This window comes from Rhinolophus sinicus, chromosome 1 (genome assembly GCF_057876585.1).
Source record: "Rhinolophus sinicus isolate RSI-liver-muscle chromosome 1, RSI-T2T, whole genome shotgun sequence".
Classification (NCBI taxonomy): Eukaryota; Metazoa; Chordata; class Mammalia; order Chiroptera; family Rhinolophidae; genus Rhinolophus; species Rhinolophus sinicus.
Genome location: NC_142501.1, coordinates 105,543,788 through 105,562,134, shown reverse-complemented (window position 1 = coordinate 105,562,134; position 18,347 = coordinate 105,543,788). Strand labels below are relative to the sequence as shown.

Below are 18,347 nucleotides of genomic sequence, written 5' to 3'. Positions count from 1 at the left end.
ACGTCTTTCCAGAACCCCCAAGGGATTGTCCCCTGCACACGTGAACACCCATATTGTGTTTTTGCCTGAAGGCAGTCTCCCATCTAAGGGAAGGGAGTCTCTGAAAACAGCCCCTACTTTATTGATTTACTTTGCTGTTTGCAAAGAGCATTGCGCTGGAAATTTTGCATAGTGCTGCTTCTCCTGGACTGGTTTATTTATAGCAGAAGCTGGATGGATCTGTGTTGTAGCCGATGCTGCTGGGTTATGTTCTCCACGGGCTCCCTGGGTTCCTGACGAGGTGCTTGCCTGAGGGCGCAGCTGTTGCAGCCCAGCACCCAGACTGGGCAGGCTTCCCAGGGATTCTGGGAACTGGGAAGGGGGCCCTGCTGAGGTCCCCCTGGAAGCATGGGACACTGGCTTTGGCCCATCAGGGTGTTCAGGGATGAGAAGGTGGCTAAGGCAGCCTGTGGGGACTCTGGGATGCTGGGCGCCCCAGGATGTGGCTCCAGGGGGTGAGGCACCCAATGCCTTAGGGCTTGGGCAAGCGAAGGACAGCCCAAGGTCGTGCGGCTGCAGAGGCGAGCGCTGGGTGAGCCGAGCCTGACACTCAAGTCTCTGGACTCTGAGGCCCCGGGATGCCCTTCGGAGTGCTCCCAGGCAGGCACTGGGCGGCCTGGGGCTGGCAGATGGGAAGGCCATCGTGCCCTCGGCAAATTCTGGGATGTGAAAGCGGAGGGGCCGAAGGGGACACGGGGGCCTTTTTGGCTGACGCTCATGGCTGTCCCTCTGACTGAAGAAGGAAGGAGTTATGGGACATGTGCTCTTGTGCTTCAGAAGCCCAATGTTACATCACAGTCTGGAGGGCAAGCAGCAGGCCGCAGTCCCCGGGCACCCCAGGACCCCGGGGTTCGAAGACTGGGCAGGAGGGTCAGTCACGTCTGGGCATCCAGCAAGGGCATCCACCTGTGCTCAGAACCCCTCTGCCAGCCACGGCCCCTCTCAGGGTCTCCACCTCGGAGTGGGGCTCCTGCTCAGCCTCATGCAGGTCCTGGGCGGGTTGCAGGTGTACAGAGGGAGCAGGTGATGGGGACGCGTTCACGCGCTTTTGCTCCTGGACGTACATCACCTCTCGTCACTGCAACCCCGGCAGGAATGCTCTCGGTTGGCACTGGTAGGGTCAGTTTTACATGTTTGCTAGTCAAGCAGTTCCTTGAATGAAAACATTTTGAACTCAGTTGTCTAAGACTTCATTTTACTTAATGAGATTCTAAAGAAGCAGTTGAGGACACAGCTGTCTTTTATACACTTACGGCAGATTATTTGCGAAAAAATTTGTCAAAGCTAAATTTTCTTTTTTAAATAGTTTGTCCCGTTGGAGTTGTTTTCCAATCTATGGAAAACAATGCAGGATAGCAAAATTTGCCTTAGCAATGGGCTTTATCTTAAAACTCAAACTCACATAAGCCTTTTACAATACCATATAAATCCGCCTGCTTTGAACATGTTCCTTTATTATAAAAAGGTGATTTATAACAAAGTGATTTAGCCGTCGTTGGCCAAAGCTTAAGAAGGAAAAGGAAAGAGCACTCAGAGGAACTGTGCAGACCGACTTGGAAATTTGTCCACGGAGGGGAAATGGCAGGAGAGGTGTCTTACTTACAACAACTTGGAGCTGATGGGCCCTGGAGAGGCACACTGTTCCCCAATATTCCTCCCCAAAAATATAATAAATAATAAATACATAAATTATCATATACATGCTTTTTAGCTGAGTTTTTTTCTTTTGGCTTGGTTTCCCCAATAACTCCTCTTCTCCACTTACTCTTTTTAGCAACCACTCATAATAATGAATGTTAACAGCGCTTTCCAAATTTCATATGCGCTTTCCAAATTTTCTTTATATATATAACATGTAGATAGTATTTGTCCCAGTTTAACAAAACTGGATCCTGACACATTAGCCCCCCCTTATCCACAGTTTTGCTTTCTATGGTTTCAGCGACCCACAGTGACCTGCGGTCTGAAAATATTAAAAGAAAAATTCTAGAGATAAACAATTCATAAGCTTTAAATTGTGCACGGTTCTGAGTATCGTGATGAAATCTCACGCCGTCCTGCTCCATCCCTCCTGGGACGTGAATCATCCCTTTGTCCAGCATCTTCACCTCACGTTTTCTCACCATGTAGACATGTGTCAGCTCTCATCATCACAAGAAGAAGGGTGAATGCAGGACAATAAACTATTGAGAGACAGAGAGGCCATGTTCCCATGACTTTCATTACAGTCCATTGTTAACATTGTTTTATTATTACTTGTTGTTGTTAATCTCTTACTGTGCCTAATTTATAAACTAAACTTTATCATAGGTATGTATGTATAAGGAGAAAACATGGTATGTATAGGGTTAGGTACTATTCGCGGTTTCAGGCATCTGCTGAGGGTCTTCAAATGTATCCTCCGCACATAAAGGGGACGACTGTCCACACTCTCCTGTGTTTCGCACATGGAAATTACTCCGAGTGCACTAGTGTAGCTGATACTACATGGAGTGCATACACTACTTATTCAGTGATTTCCCATGGGTGAACGTTCACTTGGTTCCCAGTGTTGGCACTGAACACTGAGGTTAAATGTCCTTGTACATGTGTCATTACACAGCAGCTTCTATTTCTGTGGGATAAAGACTTACGAGTGAAAGGGTACATGAACCTTTAGTTTCAATAGTTGTTGCCAGATGGCTTTTCGAATTCAGTTTCACGGATCTAGCTGCAATATATGGGATTACTTTCTGATCGACACTCCTACCCACAATACATAATATGACTCATTTAAATTTTTGCCCGTCAGGTGGCTATAAACTGAAATCTTTGTTACTCTAATCTGCTTTTCCCTAACTACTAGTGAATCTGAACACCTTCTACTATGCTTGTGGCCATTTGGATTGTTCTCCTGTGTAATGTCTCCTCATAACTGTAGTCAAATTTTCATAACTTACTTGTCTTTTTCTTGTCAATTTTTTATGAGCTCTCTTAGGTTATCAATATCAACTCCTTTTCATTTGATTTATAAATAATTTCCAAATTTATCATTTGCCTGTTAACTCTATTAATGTTTGCCATGCAAAAGTTTGACATTAAACTTTAAAATTTAATATAGTTTTAAGTTAACTTTAGTAAGTTGCATGGCAGAAATTCATTTTTGTTTAGTTAAATATGTTTATTTGTTATTCCACAGCATTTGGTTTTCTAATCTATTTAGCAAGATCTTCTCTCACATGAGACTATGCCTTGGAGATTTTCGTATTTTTCTCTTCTTTTTTATACTTCATATCATTTATGCACCTGGAATTTATTTACATACAGAGGATGCTGAAAACAAGTATACACGTTTTAAGATAACATCTCTTAAAATGTGTATACATTTTTTTGGCACCACCGCTACATGGTATAAAAGGGGAGATCTAATCCTACTTTCTTTAAGGTAACCAGCCATTTGTGCCAGCATCATGTATGAAATAACTCATTATTTTTCCCTGCATTGTACTACTGTTTTAATCGTATCTTAAATTCTCATATGCATAAAAACGAATCCTGAATTTTCTGTTCTGTTCCACTGGTATTTCTGTGTAATCTCATATCATACCAATACTATTGTTTAGAATATATTGGCTTTGTAATAAGTTCTCAGGTCCAGTAAGGAAAGTGTCCATCACTGTTTATTCTTTTCATAATTTTTCTCTCTGACATTAATTGTTTTATATACACTTGAAAAAATTGTATCTAATTTTAAAAAATCCTATTGGAATCTGAAACAGAGTTGCTCGATGTATATTTTATGAAAATTTAAATTTTAATAAACTGTCTTTCTATCCCAAAATTTTACATACGTTTTCACTTGTTCAGATATTATTTTATGTCATCAGTGCCCTTCTATAGATTGTTTTTCTCTGTAGAAGCTGTATAATTCTTGTGAAATTGACTCCTAAGTATTTTGAAATTGTTATCATTGGAATGAAGGCAATATTTCCCCCATTTCCATGTTAAGGTGGCTTGGCATTCCATGTTGTGTGTTTGTCTTGTACCCAGTCAAGACAAAAGTCTCTAGTATATGCTAGTAATTTTTTTCTTTTTTCTTTTTTACTAGAGTCTCTTGTGTTTTCTAGTTGTGTGAACATTTCCAGTGTTTCACCAGGTTGTTCCTTTTTGGATACACTTCCTGCCAATGGACCTGCCACAGTTCTCCCTGTACTTGGCACACTTTCACCACTGCTCAGCTCACACTTAACTTCCTGTTTACAAAAACAGAGACGTGCGTAGCTCTATTTTATAACCTGACCTGAATATAGGAGAAAAATTACTCACATGCATTTACTTTTGCTAACATTGAAGTCAGTGAAAAACTAAACATGTTACACTTTTGTTCATCCTTTTAAAAACTATTTCAACTGCCTTTTCCGAAACTTCATCTTAATTTTCTTTTTTTCAGTATCGTTATGAACTCATGGCTTTTCACAGACTCAGCTTTTTCCCAATAACACTGTTAGCATTCTTTTCATTTTCAAATTGTCACAACTTGTCTGGCAGGATTTCCTCAGTAGATGCCTTTGTTTTTCCAGTTTTTCTAGCAGCCATTGTAACCAGCCTTGGTTCCTGGCAACAACCTAATATTTAGTTCGGTCCTGAATTTTCCTGATGCAAGATAAAAATAGCGACTCTCCAAGAAGAAGATTTCTTTTAAAGGGAAATAGAGTTAGAGACTGACTTTCGATCATTAGTATTACACATAAAAATTGGTGGTGGGGAAACATGCTACTGGATACCATTTACCTCCTTTGGAAGAGACAAGAGCTGGAAACATTCTTTTAAAGGTAGGCATTCACATCATTTTTCCAATGTAATACATTATGTCTCTTACAGTGTGAGGTATTATCAACCGCTAACATTTCCTCCTATGTCGACAGTGACTTTAGTAAGGAAGTTGGTTAAAGGAAATTAAAATACAATGGAGGGATCAGCAGGCAAATAGAAACTCAAGTTTGAAGATGGTTGAGTATAAGTATTGAGGGGGGAATTGCAGAGCGGAGGGATCAAGGTGGCAGTCTGTACAAAGGGCACAAAAAAACAACAGGTAGTTCATAATCGGACAAGCCCTGGTATGGTCTGATCCACTTGCTCAGCTGGCTTTGTGCCAGCTCAAAGGTCTCAGAAGCATTTTTAAACTCGGCATGACAAAGCTGGAAGGTGTTCTGGGCAGTGCGGCCAAGATCAGATGTCCAGGTGAGAGGACAGGGAGAGATCTGAACAGAGGTCGGTAGCAAGCAGGCTGAGAAGGCGGCACTTTAGGAACTGAAATACACGGAGGCTGGGCACGTGCTGGGAAGTTCATTACGCCCCATTGTGCAATAACGTCTGCACGCCAGGTGGTTCTGAAATACACTGTAATCGGTTTCTTCAAAAATCATAAATTTTCATTTTAGAAATCTTAAAAATGGGCTGTCCTAGATAAGACAAAACTTATGGGTAACTTAAAAGTCCAGCCTGGTGGCCAGGAGAAAAGGAAGCAGCCAAGAAAAATAACAATATTGTGAAACAGAAAGTGTCACCAAAGAACCGACTTAGCAACCAAAAAAGTAATTAACTATGAGATACTTCTGAGTGAAAACCGAGTTTATTCTCTTTTACATTTTTGTCCTTCCTCAGATGTTGTTTGAAGTGTTTCTCCAAGTTTATGTAGGTACATTGCTAATGGATTCCATCTAAAGTTAGACCTTCACTGGTAGAAAATTTTCAGCATTGGATTTTCAACCCAGAGGTTGAAAACTGTTTAATAATCTCTTACAGAGTGAACTGATTTAGGAAAGTAAATCTATAGATCGTGTAGCGAGTGTAAACCTAGAGGAAGAGGTGAAACCCTGCCATGTGCTAGGGCCAGCTCGTGGGCTCACCAGATTCGACTGTGAGCGTCTTTCCCCCATATTGGTAGCTTGAAATTAGCTGTGGTGGGGGAGTATTTGTACCTTAGCCTAACTGTTGTCACACAGCAGCCTTGCCCACTGTCCCCAGTGTCTTTCCTTGAGGAAAGAAAAGTCTGTGAGACTGTGCCTTTCTGGGACTTTGCTTATCTCAATGTTTTACACCTTATGTCTCTCTGTTTGGTCTGCAAATGTTGGTTTGTAACCAAAGATGGGTAAGATATCTCACGTGAGATACAACCTAAACCAGGTGGAACCAAGTGGGGACCCCCAATGAGCTGCCTTAGAAAATATGAGAAGGAACCTTGCCTCCCCTTCTTCCCTGCCTGGGAAAAGCCATTGCTGACTCTGGCTTTCCTCTCTCACCTGATTGTGAGAGAACTCATGAGGGCAATAAAGATCAGCTCTCTCCACTTATCTCAAAGGAACTGTCAAAACATGAGAGACTTGCCCTCCAGGGAGGTGCATACCTCACCTAAGTCATCACAAGACTTTCTGCTCCGGCTGCTTGGGGACAAAGATAATTGGTTTGATTCAGTTTTGTGACATGATGTATGAGATTCACAGACCGTGGGAAAGATAATGCTACTTCCTTGTACAATTATCAATAAAAACCACCAGTTGGCCCGAATCGGGGCTCCAGTCTCTGGTGACTGCGAGACCACCTGGCCTTCTGAGATTTAACTGCATTAAGTCTCTGTTTCTTTCTTTCTTAAAACCTAACCCAATGCCACCCCTTCCCTCACCCTCACTGCCCATGTGGCGCTGGACGCGACACCTAACATTAAAATTCATTCAAGAATAAGCATAGATTGTTCCATTAGCCTCAAGGTCTACAGGCTCCAAACAGCCTCAAGGTCTACAGGCTCCAAACAATTTTGTATGTTCCTCAAAGTTGGAGCCAGATACAACTTTGTACAACCTCTCCTCCTTTTCTGTGTTCTAGCCTGGGGAGGAAGCTTTGCCACAGGACACACATGGAAAGCTCATTTTCGACACAGTGGGTCTCTGTGCCATGTGAGCAGTGAGTACAGCTTCTGCTTGGGGGAGAGAGGAAGGACAGGAATTCAGAAAAGGTGGATCGAGTCCAATTCTGCCACCTGTGTAGACTGAGGCAAATCCCTGAATGTCCATTTGCCTCAGTTTTCACAATTCATCCACTTAATAATTAAATACATACTAAGTGCCTGTGATGTACTCACTCACTACTCAACATCAGTGAATAAAACCAAGGTCTCTGCTCCCTGGAGTATAGGTGCTACTGGGGTGGGGGTGGGAGGGAAGTGATAATGGCAAAGTAAAGGTGATTAAGGGACCTGAGGGGTGGGGTGGCTGGGGACAGAGGTAGGCAACTGAAAACAGAATGGGTGGGCTGGCCCTCCTTGAGAAGGCGACATTTGAGCACAGCCTGGCAGGAAATAAGAAATCGGTGTTGTGGACATTTGGAGGAGTGACACAGGCAGGAAGACGGCCAAGGCAAAGTTGTGAGGCAGGAGAGAATCTGTTGGAGAGTCAGCAGGGCGCATGTGTGACTAGAGCTGAAGGAGTTTGGTGGCCTTAATAGGAAATGAGGTCAAAGAGAAAACACGGAGCCACATTCCGGTCACCACGCTCCACCGAGCGCCACTTCCTATTTTCTGGGAGCCTGTTACATGGTCGCTCAATCTCGTTTTTCTAGGTGTCCAGCTGAAGATCTTGCTGCCTCCTTCACCTCTGTCCTGGCCACTTGCATTCTTCTCTTATTCTGAGCCTCTTACCCATTTTTTCCTAGTCTTTCTTCTTCATTCTCCTCTTACTGGGTCAATTCCTGTATTGTTTATTGACACCTGCACCTTTCCGGACTTTTTCCCTCCTGCTCTGTCTTGTTTTCTCTCCCATCCCGAGCCCCCAATTTTTGCATGCTTCCACTTATTACGCTTCTCCAGCCAGTTATACAGATCACCCCTCATAGGCGCCTTCCCCCCAGGCCCTGGTGACGTGTAAGGAGGCAGGATTGGCCAAACCCAGTGGCGTGTGCAGCTTTCACTGCAGGCAGCTGCAGATGATCCTGAGAAGCCAGGGCTCAAGTACAAGCCCGGGAGCCCCCGCAACCCACCCCGACCTCTTCTCCCTCCTCTTCAGCTTACTCTTTCCGCATTTCAACAGGTCACCAATGGCACCCCTCTCTGTGCTGTACCTTTGCACATCGTTGCTTCAATGTGTGTTTCAAGTTGTTGAACACAGTCCCCAAGGCCATGTCACTTTATAAAAAACACCTAAGGGTCAGGTTGGAGTATAATCTATTAGGTATTATGGTGGTTGGGCCTAGAGATTCAGAGGTAGCGGACTAGTGACTTATCTTATAAAAGTCAGTAAAATTGGAACACGCGTGTGTAAAAGAAAGTGCGCAATTCATCTTTAGGTCCAACAATTCTTGAGTTCTGCACCGTGAGAACCACTGAGCCTCTCGATGGCACAAAATCAGTCCCAAACATTGTGAATGTACCTAATACCACTGAACTTTACACTTAAAAAATGGTTCAAATGGTAAATTTATGTTACGTATATTTTACCACCATAGAATGTTGGTTTTTTTCAATTAAGAAGGTTACTTGTTAAGATGCATCCACTTTAAGGAGGAACAGGTACACTTCCTTACCTCGGAGAATCATGAAAGAAGCCAGGGGCGTGGGGATGACTGACACGGCTCAGGTCTACTTTTAAACTCCTTCCATGCAGATTGAGAGGGTGATAGTCAATCCATGGGTTAAATATTAGAAAGTCTTATTTTCTTCTCTTATTTTTAGATGAAAATTACAAAGTTATATTTTCTGTCCTGTGGGAGGTTTACCTCCACTTCTGGAGATCACCAGTTTAGAGAAAGGAAAGAAAGTTGGTTTTGACTGGAGTCACTGGTGAAGAATCAAGGGAGAAGCTGGACGTTCCCTGAGCTCTCAGGGGGACTGGAATTTGGCCAAGTTGAGGCTGATCGGTTGCAGGGGGGCAGCGGGGGTTCTCATGGGCACGGAAGCTTCAATACTTGAGGCAGATCCAGTCACATGGTTTCCAGCCTGAGAGACTGAGAAGATCTGCTGACCTCGTCATCTGAGCTTGTTAACCAACGCTGCGATGCTATCTGTCTCTGAGCAGTAAGCAGAGCTAAGCCTCTGGGAGCTCCCCGGGCACAGCTGAGGGTGACGATCACCTGCTGACCCATGAGGCTGCTATTCCCAAATATTTTTGACAGTGTGCCACTCAGCACTGCATGTTCCCTATACATCTGGTATTGGTGTTCCTACAGCCCAACAGGGCTGCTTAGCATTCTGCAGGTGGAATGTCACCTGCACCTCAAGCAGAGCGAACTCCTGGAATTCTGCAAGTCCAAGGACCTTGTCCTGATCTCGTACACCGCCCTGGGCTCTCACTCCAGGAATGCGTGGTAACGGTCTTTGGGAAGTTGTTCTCGTCATAGATGCTGTGCCTTCTGGGGTCTTTTCTCAACTGTCGGGGGGAGGAATTAAGGATGGACAGCGGGAATAACCCATCTCTGTCAACTCTTTCTCTCGTCCACATTGTAAAGACTCAGTAAAACATTATCGAATAATAACATTACTGATTCAAATGTGCATACAATTCAGGAGCTTTAGCTTTGAAGAGTGACAAAGTGAGCCCGAGCCACGATTCTGACACTTGATAGCTGAGTGACGTGAGACGAGTAACCACGTCTGTTTTAACTTCCTTATCTCTTCAAGAGGAATAAAACTGACCATTAATTGAAAGCATTTTTTGAAGTAGCAAATTCTTATAAAATAGCTGGTTATTGATTATGATTGGGGTTATTGGGTCTTAGCTTGGACAACAATTTTGTCTTCTTGACTTATTCAATCGTTCACGGAATTTCTCAGAAATATTTGAAAAATGAGGAAGTACCCAAGTTCCCCTTCCTGCCCCACTTTCTCTTGTCTCTCTTCTTTGGATTTACCAAAAGAAGCGACACCAGACCTTGAGACAGCCAGAAAGTAATAAGGAAGATTCTAGAAAATTAGCCACCCCAGCCGAACTGGCAGCCCCTGGTGAGATGGATATGCAACCCCAGACACATGGCATCTCTGCCTCCCTCCCAGGGTGAGCAAGAACAAGCCAGTTCTCCTGGAGGACTCGGTGCTTAATGCCATTGGCTGAAAAGCACCAGTGACCCCCAGCCCAGGGGGCCCTGCACAGCAGGCTGTGGGCAGGAGGGGCTGACAGAGGCACAGCATGTGCCCTGGTATTGGTTACTGGAGAGGCTGTCGGTGTGTATGGGGCAGAGCTTGTGCCCTTGTATACTCTGTGCACACAAGGGCTCTATTTAACTGGTCTTGCCTCCAACTGCTGCGAGGTGGAGAGCAGGGCGGGGTTGGAAAGAACACTAAACAGATGGTCAGGTTTGGGTCCCAATCCTGGTCTCTAACCCAACAAGATGGTCCTGGGCAAGTCATCTCTTGATTGCTTCAGCTGCAAAATGAAGGAGTTTGAGGACAGGAGATTTGGACTCAAAAATTTCTAGGATTCCTTTGCTACGACCACAGCCCCCAGGAGAAGTCTCTGAGGGTGATCTCAATTGCCAGCCTCAGTGATCTGACAGATTGCCATGACTTTGCCAGGGAAAGACTCCAGGTTCATGACTACCATCTCAGAAAACCTATGTAAATTCTTACATCAATTTGTGTGTCTGTGTGGGGGTGGGGGAAGTCATTGCCTCAGGGAAGTTGAATTGATCTCCTCACATTTCTGAGAGGTTTGATTTCCAGTTGGCACCAGAGGACATGGAAACTCTGGATGGCCTCAAGAAGAACATCGGCTATGATGAGGACACTTTATAAGTGGCTTGTTCCCTTGTAGACACTGGGGAGCAGGAGAATGATGGGATTCAACTTATTCCAGTCCCCAAAGGGCACTCTTGTCCTCCCTCTTCTTTTAAGCAAGTTGCTGGAAGTCATTTTTCCTCCACGTCCTCAGACCACCTTTTCTCTGTCACTCTAGCGTCCCCTCGGTCCGTACCCTGCTTATATTCTAGGATCCATCAATATAGTAACATCCTTAGCACACGCCCTTCTCTTCTTGCCTTACTCCTTGATCTAAATAAAACCTGGGTAGTCCCATCCTCTGCCCACATCGTCAGGTTTCCCTCCCGCACATATTACTCCTAGAAGCGTCTGAACGTGCTCTCATCTTATGAAAAGAAATCCTCCCTTGAGCTGAACTCGTCGTCCAGCTACAGCTGCTTCTCCTTTTATACAGAAACTCCGTGAAGTCAGTGACCTTCATCTCACCGTCTTTCAAGCCCACGCAAATCAGGCATCTGCTCCCACTTTGCCCAAACCCTCATCGGGTCAACCATGGCCATCTTTGCTGAAACCAGCAGAGTCTCATTCACTCTCCTTGGCCCAGTGGGTCACTCTCCTAGCAACGCTTTCTGAGCTGGCTTTCTGACGGTGGCTCTGTTTCCCCGTCACCTCCCTCACCTTCCATCTCGTGTCCTCTGCAGGGTCCTCCTCAACTTCACTGTGGAGTGATGTCAGTCCTGGGTCTCGTCTCTTTTCTAGCCACACCCACGTCCTCTGTGATTTCATCTAGTCTCATGCTTTAAACACCGTCTAAATACAGGCTCCAAAATCATCCGCAGCCCGGAGCTCGGCCCTGGGCAGATTTACAGATCCATTTACTCAGCTCCACTTGGATGTCTCAGAAGCATCTCAAACTTATGGATCACGGTGGTATCTGCAGACCCCCCCGCACACACCAAATATGCTCATTAATCTTCAGCCACTGGCTGCTGTCTGCTCCATCCTCACACACAGTAGCCACAGCCAGTGGGTTAAAAAGCAGATCTGATCAGGTACTCCTCTGGACGTCTGGTGGCCGGCCATCTCACTCAGAGCAAAGGCCATATTCCTGACAAAAGCTGCAAGGGCCAACGGGTGCCCCCTTCCTACGTCTCTGCCTCCACGTCGCACGACTCTGCCCTCTGACTCCAGTGCAGCCCAATGGCCCCTTTACTGTTTCCCACATATGCCAGGCCTGTCTCAAGACCTTTGCACTGGCTGTTCTCTGCTAGAATGCTCCTCGTCAGGTAGCTGGATGCTCTCTCCTCCACCTCCTTAAGTCTTAACTCAGATGTCATCCCTTCTCTGTTACTATATCAAAAAATGCAGCCCTCGCAGCACTTTCCCTCCACCCTGACTTTCTTTGCTCCTGGCACGTATCCCTAAATAACACACCATAGAGTTCACTGACCTATTTGGTTTATTTTCTGTTTCCCACAGATTGTTACATTCGTAGGGCAGCTTTTTTAAGAGCTACTCTTTCCCCGAGTAATTAATGCATATTGGTTGAATGTATAATAACAAATTGACAGACTGACAAAAGGAAGGGAAAATAGAGGAGCAGGCAGGAATCATTACGAGTTAATATCAGTAACTTTAATCAATAATAATTATTCAGTGATTTACCATTTCCTATCAGAAAATGATTATATATTGAGAGAGTTTACTTCCCTTGCTAAAATGGAAGCCCTCTGCTGACGTGACTTTTATCATTTATCCATCTCTAGGTCTGGTGCACAATTTTTCATCCATTGTCATAAATTATTTCTGAGTACTTGAAAGAAATTAAATGATAAGGATATTAACTCACCTTCCTCATCATCCCCTTGAAATATTTGTTAACTTTATATATTAGACCAGATTGGCATTATTTTAAAAGAGGCAGAATTCATTTCTGCTCTCTTGGGAGTTTAAAATATCAACACAAATAGTTTATCTCCGTAAGGTGTAGAGCAGCATACCTGCAAAAATAGAATATGTTGGTTTATTTTTGTGTCCGTGCCCAAGAGCATGTAAGTATATTTATTTCTGACCGTGTATAACAGGGTAATGCCATAGCACATGGTTATAATATACTTAAGCCATTTTAAAAGAAACCTCTCTTTACCCAGCCCAGGAAGTTACTTCACTAAGACCCCCTCTATCTTCTAGATTTGCTGGTCATCCAGACCCCCCACTTGAGAATGAATATTAACACGGTATCTGTGGTCACTGCTGTTTTTTGGTTCCAGTTGATGACTGGAGAACACCTCAAGGAGGAGAAGCTGGCTGGTTTAGTCAACGTCGCTCAGCCTGATCAGTTGCAATGTGGCTCGAGTCCCTGGATCAGAAAATAAAAGTCTCTAAACCCAGTCCCCTACCCCGCAAAGTAAAGGTATACTTCAAACAACCTAACCTACTGCTGCTTTGGCTTTTTTGTTTGTTTTCTTTTCCTCCTGTGTCACTGCTGTTGAAATACTGACATCCTGGGAAGTGATCACAGGGAGACGACCTCCCAAAGCAGCTAACCACTTACTATACTTTCAAATGTTCAAAGTCCACTCTCTCACTTGTCTGTAATTCTTGGTTTTTCTTTTTTTCTCTCTTCTGTGAATTTGCCACACTATAAAATTTTATCAGACCTTTTAGGGGGATCTAAAGCTTAATACCAAATACCCCAAATGTCCAGATTTCCACTGAGAATTAGTCATAATTCCAAGAACAAGGAAAGTATTGTGCCGAACGAAAGACAAGCAACAGCTGCCTACACCACCATCACTCAGGTATGACAGTCATCCCACAGAGGTTTTAAAGCAGCTCTCATAAACTGTGTCAATAAGCAATTAGAAACACAGTTGGAACCATGAAAAAGAGAAAGTGTCAACAAAGGAAGTTCAAAGGAATTTCTTCAGGCTGAGGAGAAATGGAGCTGATGGAAACCCAGATGGGCAGCCAGGTGGGGACAGCCCAGGAAATGGTACACACAGCGGAGGAAGGACAACAAGTTTTCCTCGCAGCTTACATTATTTAAGAGAAAACTATTTAAAGGAAAACTAATAACATTGTGTCATGTGTCACATCTGGAGGAGGAAACCGTATAACAAAGGACAGGAGAGTAACGGAAGGGCACTGCTGCCAGGTGCTTACCTCATACTCCCGTGGGTCGTTTCACTTCAGAGAAGACTGTGATAAATTAAGGTGCAGGAAGCCGCTACAGCGACCCCTACATCTGCTGTAGGTCCTGGGCTGTCATAAAATCGAGCCAGTCTCTAATGTGGTTGAGGAAAAGGCCCTCTGTCTCTTTCCTGTTTCCTCCATAATCTCCCGCTTCATCTTCTCTGCCGTTCCTCTCTGATGTCTGTTCACAACCAGCCATATCTCCCGACTTTGTTGACGCTGTTTTCTTCCTGCTTCTGTTTGCTTTTAATTTCTGACGGATCCTTGGGTTTTTCATCCAAATGAAAGCAGAAAATGCCTATTGGGACGAGTATCTATGGTGATGAGCATTCTCTGTCCGAAAGTCATCAGAAACACAAAGCAGCCATCTGACAAAAGTAGTGACTTTTCCTTGGGGAGCCTGTGACCTCAGGCCCTGGGCTGGGTAAGAACTTTCATAGAAGTCACGTCATTCAGGGAAAAGCGAGGTCCCAGGAGAGGAGGCTTGTGAGACAGAAGCTGCACAGAGCTTTCAAGTACCGTCTTGAGAGCAAGATTAAAAAAAACAGTGACAGAGAATGTGACCACGTAACCGCTGTGAAACTTCATAAACTTTATAATTGCCCAGTATTTGCTTATTTTTGCTACCTGTTATTTCTTTCTTCACAGTAACTCACAAAGTGTAAAAAAAAAAAAAAGAACCCAAACACCAAAAACAAACCAAAAACCCTTAAAATCTAACAGACTTTGCAAAGGCGCCTTCTGTCGTCAGAGCCACAATGGGCTTGGACATTAGTCGGTCTCTGGGTGCCACCTGCTGGCAGATTTATCTAACAGCTCTGAGTGGTCTGGGAGATAAATCTTTAAATGTAAACAGACGATACATTCATTACTCAGGGTTCCATATTTGAGTAGTTGCCTACTTGCTAAAATGTATTTGTAATACCAAAATCAATGTTCTCGCGCTTTCATGATCATTCTCAGACATGCACAGAGAAAAGAAAATGGGTGGAAGGAGGCAATGCTGTGCCATCTTTCAGCTCCCACTACAAACACATATCGCTTACATCGTCTATTTATTACAAGTGCTTCTCACTTATGTGATTCTCGTTGGTGATTTTTCTGTTTAAGATGGTCTTTGTAAAAAAGTTATTTAGAAATGTGTAAAAATGTTTCTATAAAATATAAAGTGATATGAAAGTGGTAGCTATCATTGGATCAAGGGTACCTGGCCCCGATGTTCCAGAAGATGACATGACTATATTTGAATAAATGTAGGTCTTTGTACGTGAATAAACGAATAAATGCCGATTGTTGTACATGAATAAATGTAGATTGTTGTATATGAAAAAATAAGACATCCCCTGAAAATAAGCCCTAATGCGTCTTTTGGAGCAAAAATTAGTATAAGACCTGGTCTTGTTTTCGGGGAAATACGGCAGTGACAAAAATTGGAAAAGATAAGAAAGTTAGCAATTAACATCATTGAAGTATTAATTACAACTTGGTTGTTTGGGTTTTACTTAAACAGCTGGTATTCGGGCAGTATGAGTATGTAAAACTCAATTCTGTTTTTTATTCACAAATCTGCTTAGAAGTTAGATGCCAAGAAACATAATTTAAAATACTACATAAATTTTCATTATACACCTATGATACAAAAATATTTTTCTTTAATATTTTCACATGCCATATGTTACATGGGAAACAAAGTGTTATATAAACAGTCCAGTAAATAAATGTGTACTATTTATGTTTCAGATCATATACTTTTTATTCAAAATCTGTACATATTCTGTGACGCTTTCAAAACTAGATCATCAGTAGATACTGGAGGAAAAAGACTATAGGATTCAGATTCAAATTCAACAGCAGCTAGAAAGAAAAACAAAGAATTATGTTCTTTATCTAAAATATAACTAAGTATAAGTGTTAAGGAGAATGAAAAATCCTATATGAGGCAACAGTGCACAACAGGAGATTACTATTCAATATAAGTTGCCCATGGTTGCCCACTGAATTAACTGTTATTATGGCTGAGCATCAGAGCTCTGGTTGTCTCATTCTTCATTCATTTGTTAACAAGGTCATATGACAAGCACTGATGTTACAAGATGAAGATGACATGGTCCACCCCTGACCCATCATCTGCTATAAACTGAAGGAACAGATGAACAGGCAATTTCCACTCAGAGTCACATATACCAGACAAATACAAAACAGGTGATGGGAACACACAGAAAGGACATCCCTATTTTGTGACCATATTGTCTACGCTTTGGTGGAGGTGATATGGCAGTTGATGCCTGAAGGAGAAGGACAGAGGACGCCAGATAGAGGGAAGAAGCAGATGCAAAGACTGGAGTGGGGGAGAACATTGTGGAATGAGAAGTAGTCCAGTTCAGCTAGATGCTACAGCAAAGGGGCAGACTAGGTTTAGTAGCAAGACATAAGGCTGAATTATTTGGCAAGAACTAAATTGATGTGGGTGTTTTTACTCCATGCAAAAGAATTTGGAGTTTCTCCTGAGGGTACATGGTAAACCAATGACAAACTCAATGACTAGAGATTTAAATGTCACCCAGCAGGTGACAGCTATATGAACTGTAATTGCCTAAGTATCACTAGATGAGTCTGGTTATTGGGCCTCATATCACTGGCAAAAACATGACAAGTTGATGAAGCCCTGTTGTTTTTGTTTTGCTTTGTTTTTTTACTGGGGAATATTGGGGAACAGTTTGTTGCTCCAGGGCCCATCAGGTCCAAGTTGTTTTCCTTCAATCTAGTTGTGGAGGGTGCAGCTCACTGGCCCATGTGGGAATCGAACCGGCAACCCTCCTGCTCAGAGCTCGTGCTCTAACCAACTGAGCCATTCAGCAGTCCCATGAAGTCCAGTGTTCAACGTGCAGGTGGACAGTTCCGTAGGGATGGCAGAGGAAAGGAAGGAGACAGCCAGAAATACAGAGATACATGGGCTTTTGAGATTTTTAAAAAGCTACACAGCATGATAAGTAATCAGGAATAAATGTATTCTTCATTACGATGTTTATGCTTTCAACCTTTTTCATTTGCTATGCATAAGAAAATGTCCCCCCTGTCTTCCATCTTCCCCCTCCCCACTCCGGTTCCAGCCGTTGTTTCTCAGTCCAGTTGTGTAGAACACAGCTCCATGGCCCATGCTGGTATTATGACCCTTGCGCTCCCCCCAAGTGTGGCAGTCAGTCGCCAGTCAGCTCACGGCAGCTCTCGCCGGCTGCCAGCCACTCACGCCGGCCACTCATAGCAGCACATGGTAGCCCACGGCAGCACTCAGCAGCCAGGGGCAGCTTATGCCAACCTCCAGTTGCTCACGGCAGTCCAGCTCCAGGGAGAGCTGCTGTTCACAGTCTTAGCTGTAGAGGGCACAGCTCACTGGCCCATGTGGGAATCGAACCGGTGACCTCGGAATTAGGAGAGAGCGTTCCAACCACTTGAGCCACCTGAGCCACCAGGCCGGAACTATTTTTTATTTCTTTTTAATTTTATTGGGGAATATTGGGGAACAATGTGTTTCTCCAGGGCCCGTCAGCTCCAAGTAGTTGTCCTTCAATCTAGTTGTGGAGGGAGCACCTCAGCTCTAAGTCCAGTCGCCGTTTTTCAATCTTTAGTTGCAGGGGCACAGCCCACCATCTCATGCAGGAATTGAACTGGCAACCTTGTTGTTGCGAACTCACGCTCTAACCAACTGAGCCATCTGCCACCCCTCTGGAAGCTCAGCAGCAACTCGTTGTCTTCAGTCTAGTTATGGAGGGCACAGCTCACTGTCCCATGTGGGAATCAAACCAACAACCCTGTTGTTCAGAGCTCAAGCTCTAACCAACTGAGCCATCTGGCCGCCTTCCCCCGCCCCCCCCCGCCCCCTGTTCCCTTTTAAAATGATGTCTTCCTGACAGAGCATTATATTTAAAGTGAGGTTCTTATAGACAGCATAGAGTTAGTTCAAGACATTTTTAAATCAATTTTGGCAATCTCTGTTTTTTAATTGGTGTATTGAAATTGATATGTTTGGACTTACGTCTACAATTTTATTTAGTTTTTTCTTATTCCCTCTGCTTTTTATTCCTTTGTTCCCCCTTTCCTGACTTGTTTTGGGTTATTGAACATTTGTTAGTATCCCATTTTAATTCATCTATTTTCAAAATTATAAATTTTTGCATAGTTTTTAATGATTTTTCTAGGGGTACAATATACACACTTAACTTTCACAGCATCCTTAGAATCAGAGTTTTACCTCTGCAATGGGAAATATAGAAATCCTACAAATATGTAGATCCCAGTTACCTGTCCCTCTTATGTTCTAGTTATCTTATATATTACATCTTCATACATTGAAGTCCCCATCAGATATTGCTAAAAATTTTGTCTTCAAATATCA

General features: G+C 43.6%; 1 long non-coding RNA gene across 1 annotated transcript; it reads right to left on the bottom strand.

Annotated features, from left to right (window-relative positions):
* Window positions 1–1,467: 1,467 nt before the first annotated feature.
* LOC148759162 (uncharacterized) lies at window positions 1,468–17,841 on the bottom strand. Its single transcript, XR_016022453.1, has 2 exons — window positions 12,609–17,841; window positions 1,468–9,434 (listed from the first exon to the last, which is right to left on the bottom strand). It is a non-coding gene; the product is annotated as an uncharacterized LOC148759162 (long non-coding RNA).
* Between the last annotated feature and the right edge of the window lie 506 nt (window positions 17,842–18,347).